This window comes from Solanum pennellii, chromosome 12, assembly GCF_001406875.1.
Source record: "Solanum pennellii chromosome 12, SPENNV200".
Lineage (NCBI taxonomy): Eukaryota > Viridiplantae > Streptophyta > Magnoliopsida > Solanales > Solanaceae > Solanum > Solanum pennellii.
Window position 1 is genome coordinate 49,081,884 of NC_028648.1, and position 6,895 is coordinate 49,088,778.

Consider the following 6,895-nt stretch of genomic DNA (forward strand, 5'->3'; position numbering starts at 1 on the left):
ACTTGTCTTGGTGGGATAAGACGAGTGCCATCACGTTCATTTTTGGGTCGTGACAAAATGGTATCAGAGCCCCAGGTTCATAGGTCTCACGTGTGTACAAGCCGAGTCTAAATAGAGTCTCGAGAATCAGTACGGAGACGTCTGTACTTATCTTCGAGAGGCTATAATGACTTTTAGGAAAAATCTTCACTTTTTGAATCTCTATCGTGCATTCTTTATATGTTCTGAGTTGTATCACTTCATTCCACTCTCTCTATGTATTTTGTGTGACTCGTGCATAATTCCTCATGTGAGTAGTTGATGTCATGTATGATTGGGATGTTAGATCTGGTACTAAGTTGAGGTGATATACTTATGAAAAATATGTTTGATTAAATTTAGAATGTTTAAAAATTTAAAAGGGTTACCCTAGTAAAGTAAATGGTACTTAAATGGTACTTGTGTGTTATATAAGATACATAAATGGTTTGACAATTATTGAATATGGAATGATTAATGGGGTGGCTAGATAATGAACAATGTTATTTAGAAAGTTAAGTTGGTATAGGTGTCATAACATATATGGGTTTCTTAGAAAATGATGAAAATAATGATGCAACAATTAAGGTTAGAGCTACAACGATTTTATGCATTGTGTATATTAAAGAGGGTCATGGTATTGATAGGTACTTGTTTAGAATTATGGAGTGTGTTACTTTTGTTATCGACCTGACCTATGAAATAATACATATAGCTTGGGCTAGATATGAAACGAATTTGGTAATATTTAACATCAATTGATGGGTAGAAATGTGTGACCTGTTGGATATGATCTTCTCGGTAGGTATGATGTGTTCTAGTGGTGGATGTAACAAACTTTCACAATGTGGTACCAGTGATATATGAAAACGAATATATTGATTGTAAGTGCAAATATTAACTACTTAAGGAGTTATCTATGGTATACATGCTCATATGATAAGAATTTGTGTTGAACTTATATTTGAGAAAGCAACTAGCTTGTTGGTACGGGTGGATGTGTTAAACATTATTTATAAGGAAGCTTTTAGTAGTGGATCTTTGGTATGATATTGATATGTTCAGATTGTGAAATGTATTTTATGAAATTTTTGAACGAGTGGTGATTTCATAGTAATGTCCAAGAAATTGGATCAATATTGAATGACAAGCATATGGGTAAAGGAAGTCCTAAAGAGTATATTTATGTGAAGACAATTAAGAGTTTTAGTAAGGAAGTGCGGATAAAAGTGAGTTAGTTCTTTGGATTGGATTGGTATAACTGGGTTTAAGGATTCATATTGATGAAATAGTTGACTTCGTGGTGATAACAAGAGCTAACTAAGATGATGGTAATAGGAGTTTGTGATGGATTGCGACTGAGACTAAATCATATAATAAGAATTGAGGGTTAAACGAGTTTTTATGGTAATAACGACTTGCGAGCATCTAAGGTTGTGGTTTTCCACTATTTGATGAACAATGTGGTTGTATGAAAAGTTGTATAATGTGTTGAAAATTCCGCTTGAATAGAATTGAAAGAAGCTAGAATCATAAATTGAAAAAGAATTAGTGGGATGTATTTTAGTCATTGGAAAGAGTTAATCGAGAAAAATGATATTTACTATAAATATAAAGGACAAAGATATATCTTTAGAGAGTTGAGAATTTAGTTCAAGGATACGTGAATTCATAAAAAACTTCAAGTTATAAGCTAATATTGATAGATAAAGGAATTGTATTACATAGTTTGATTCAAAAATTAAGTTTTTCATTGTGAGTTTAAGTTTATAGTAGTGTGTTTTGTCAAGTATGAATTGGTAAGGTAAGAAATAATTTGTATCGGGTATTAAGCATTTGGAAGGACTTAAAAATAATTTGAGTAGAAAATTTGGTTACTTTTGATTGTTATACCTAAATGGAATTTCACGTAATGTTTTGATTTCGAGGATAAGATAAAAATATCATATTTTATTCGTCAAAGGATAAGATTGGTAAGCAAGTCGACCAAAAAAACAAGATTTGATGTATTTAAGAGTTCGAGATACTCAAAATTTTATGCCATAAGAAGAATTTTTTTTAAGAGAAACGAAGGAATAAGATCTCTCATACAGAATCTTGGTTTGAAGTTGAAGGATGTAGGAGTTTTCATATATAATAACTAATATGACTATGGATGTGAATTTGTTCGGCATTAGATGTACTAGAAATTTATCAGCGGTTTTAATGAATATAAGGTTTTGAATTGAGTGGGGACAAAAAAAAAAAACAGTGAAGTGTGAAGATTTTGTGTTGTTATGTGGGGATAATTTATTCAGATTATGGTAGGTGACTTATGGGTACACAATAGGATGAACCTACAATTATACAAGGTTAATGAGGATTTTGAGGGGATTAAAAAAAAATGTTGATGGACAATATAGATTGGTATGATGTGTTACATAGGCAATTGATAGTGAGTAGAGGTGATGAGCTAGCTTATAGTATACTAAATTATTGGAGTGACCAAAAATTTCTTAAGTGTTGGTATGAGGCATATCATGATTTTGAATATTAGTTGAAATTCAGTATGTCAAAGATTGTGTAGAGTAAAGTTGATGTGTTTCAATTGTTGTAGCTCGATGAGAACATATTATTAGATTTGGAAGTAGTTCTATCAGACTTAGGTGTGACAGTATCTGTCATGGAATGCTTAAATAGGAAGAGAGAGCGCCATAGTTTAAAATTTTTAGAGGCAATAATGTGTTGTGAAGAAGACATTGATACTAGTGGCGGTTTGAGAGTAAGGTAAATGACTGGAGAAATTATGATGTTTGTTAGTATTAAGAGTGTTGAATTTAGTGGAGTGCTCTGAGAGTATGTGAGATTTGATAAGTCGAGTATGTGTGAGATTGTAATAGGGATTAAAATGATTGATTTTGGATGGCTAAAAATTTAAGGATGTAGTAAGATGAATTAAAATATTTGATATGGACATTATGGAAGAAGTATCTAGTGTTATTCGACCTTGGTTCTTTATATTCTCATATAACCACCTGCTTAGTTTCAAATATGATTTGGAGTATGATTCGTTGTATATGTGCTCACGTGTGTTTATACATCTATGGGTGAATTTCTAGTGGTGGATCGAATGTACCGATCCTTTTATGTCCTCTTGATATGATAAGATTCTTGAGCATAATCGGTCATTTCAATTATGGTAGATTTGATGTTGTCTGAGGCAATAAGAGTATACTAGTAGTTCTACACGCATAACCTTACTTATGAGAACTTATACAAGAGCTAATATTAAGAGTTACAGTTGTCTAAGAGTATTGTTAGAGTCTTTGCATTTTGAGGTGCACCACTTGTTGGGTGCTTACATGATCATTTCTTTTTTTGGGTTAGATAAGTTGGACCCTCCCTTGATATGAACTGATGTCTAAAGATCAATTTATTTATTTTTAACTAAAGTTCATGGAAAGATTGTATTGTGAGAAGGAATCTTGATAAGATCGATGAAGATTTACGCATTATGAGTGTGTGGTGGTTGGTTAAAGTCCACTTCTGGTTGTAGATAATACTAATTCTGATTTTTTTTCTCATGGTTGTGTGAGAAATGGTTGTGTTATTATCCAATGTGTTTTGGTTTAGATTGGTTTGTGGGTTAGCCTATGGCTTGATAATCCCTATTGATTTATTGATCTTTCAAAGTTTAATTTGAATGTTGAGTCCATAATAGTTGATCTTGATGGAATAGTCTAAAGGATGAGCTCGCTGGAAGTTATACCTCAAGCTTTTGGTGATGTTGGGTTCCCCTTTTTCCTCTTCTTTATGTTCGAGGACGAACATGGTTTTTAGTGGTGGATATTGTAACGACCCGCTAGGTCGTTTTGAGAATTAGGACTATTTTAATTCTTTCCGTTAAATAAAAAAAAACAGATCGAAAATTTTGAAATAATTGGTAACTACGAGTATCTAGTGATAAAAAAATTTATTAAATAATTAGTATAATAATAGTTAGTGGGCCAAGTCTATAATCCATTTAGTACTCTTTTATATTTGGCCCATGAAATTAAACTTAGTAAATAAGGGTTAAAAATTTCTTAGTCATAACTCAAAAATAATAACAATAGAGAAGAGAGTAGCGGTTGACAATGAGGTTACGATGGTTTCCTGGTATGCACTTCAATTCCCTCTATTTGTATATGCAATAATTTATATAAAAAAAGAATTATCACAGAAGGTGATCTGATTCATTTTATATTAATGCAATTGGAAAGGGTTGGGCAGAATAGGTGGAGGAACTTGATGGGTTAACTGAGGATGCGATATGAGTGACGGGAGTTTTTTTTTTAGCAGTAATTAATGTGATAATTTCTCTTAGGGTGTATAAATTGAAGTGATTTGTATAAATTGCTAATGAGTGACCGAAGTGGTTGATTGTTTGGATTGAAGTAATTTGAAGGTGAAATATATTTTAATAATATTTCTTGGACTAGAGTAGGAAGCAATTGTTATGTATATGTTGGGATAATCACTGAACAGTACTTGTTCTAAGCATGGGAAAATGGATAATCATTGGCAAACAATATGCCTGCATGATGATATTGAGTTTGTGCAGTTCTATTGGTTACTACTTATGTTGTTTTCGTAGGTGAGGTTACATGTGAGGAGTGTCTTTCGACTTCGGCAATTCCTCTACTGGTTCTTATATTTATTAGTTCTTATTTTATTATCATATTATAATTCACATTTTGATATATTTAAATAGGTAATTAAATATTGAGTATACTATATTGCATGAAAGCTATTAGGGTTGTAGTGTTTGAAGAAACTATGACTTAATTTTAGGCTTGAAATTTGGATATATGAGAGTTGACATATTACTTGGAATCAAGATTTTGAAACTTTATTATATATTTGAGTGAGTTTTGAGTCTAGACTAGACACATAATAATGTGGTGTTGTTAGTCTTGTAATCTTATTGTGGTCATCTATTTGAATAGATTGCTTTGAGTTGGAAGTACAACAAAAGGGGAAGACACAAGTTTCGGAGTGAATTAATCTTGAGACTGAGGCAAGTGGATTTCTAAACTCTTGTTAAGTGTATGAAATGCGTGTATTTCCTTGTGGTATATGTTTGGGAGTAACGGGATTGGTGATGGGTTGACTTGTCCACATTGATTAATTCTAATGATGAAAAGAATGGGGATAACAAAAGGCAATGTGATTAATTGTTTATGTCTGTTGTGTTGAGAAAGGGTTGAAAGCTTGTTGAATCATTGTTGATGTAACTTCATGTTTGTGTGGTTGTGAACTGTGCGATGTTATGAAAATGGTCATCTCCTCATTATATGTGTGAACTTGTCATCTGCATTATTCTGAGGCATTTGTTGTGACAAGTGTTATACATTGAGAAAGAATGGGTACTTAAGAGGATGTACCATTTCGAGGGACGTATCGCGCGCCGCGATGGATACTATATTTCGAGGGACGTATCGCGCGCCGCGATGGTTACTATTATCGAGGGTCGTGTCGTGCGCCGCGACAGATGCATGGACAGATATGTCCCCCATGGGTCCCGGACTGAGAGACAGCGGGTGTGTATCACTAGGTCAGACATGCATCATTATACTTGACATTGCATTCCATTGCATTGCACATACTTATCATTAGTGAACTTGATATCGTGTTTTGCTGATCTTCTGATTGCCGTTCTGCGGAACTTGCGATTGATCAATATTGAGCTTGTTATTGCAGATATATAATTCGTTGAAGTATTGTTGTTGAGAATATGTAGTTTGTTAAAGTGTTGTTGTTGAGGATATGTAATTTGTCTAAGTGTTGTTGTTGATCTACGTGCTATGTAAACTGTGAGCTGTTTGGTTGGGTTGATTTTACTGCAGGATGTAGTTGTGGAGGTTCGTTTGGGGGTGGTAGGAGTACCCGTATTTCATCCCCTTAGCTTGTGTTTAGAGGTTTACTTGCTGAGTACCGTGTGGTTTGGTACTCACCCCTTGCTTCTACAAATTTTTGTAGGTTATGAGCCTGGATTTTGTTGTACTTGTCATTCTCTTCTTTTCCGAGGCTTCTTGGAGATTTGTGAGGTAGCTGTTTCCATCTCAGCAGACTTTCTTCTCCATAATTATGATCTTGTTCTATTATAGAAACAAGTTCATTTGAGACTTGAGTTTTTCTTTTGAATCAATTGTAATACTTCAGAGGCTTGTACACGTGACTACCAGGTTTTGGGGGTTTTATTAAGTTACTTATATTTTATTTCCGCACTTTATTGTAATGGTTGAGTTTTAGGCTTACTTGTCTTGGTGGGATAAGACGAGTGCCATCACGTTCATTTTTGGGTCGTGACAAATTTGGATGAGAAACCCCTATTTGGTTCCCCATATAATTCACATATTCATTGTACAATGGCTCAAATTTGTCATCCTCCGGGAACTACCCACTTTCCAACTGTGTTTACCATTTTGAGTCCACCACCCATGACATGTTTGGATAAAAAATTGAGTTGAGTTACCACCTGACCATATTTTTTTATCACACTCATGATTCTTTCCATTTGTTCATTACTCATACCCACTATAGATGAGATACTTGATCCTATCTAGTATGTCATGCTCGGTTAATCTTAGTCATATAATCAAGCAACATTGTTGCTACACTGAACGATTGTCATATCAGCCCTCCTTGAATAAGTTGATCAACCATCCCTTTGTTGACCAAGTCAAGGTTACAATATAAATATTTCAACAACAAATTTTCTAGAACATCATGTGTTGAAAATTGTAGCAACAACTTTTGAAACCCCAACTAGGTCTCGTGAAGAGGTTCACCTTGCACTCTTTTGAAATTCTGGATGATATCTTTCAGCTTTACCATTTTTTTGGGGGGGGGGGGG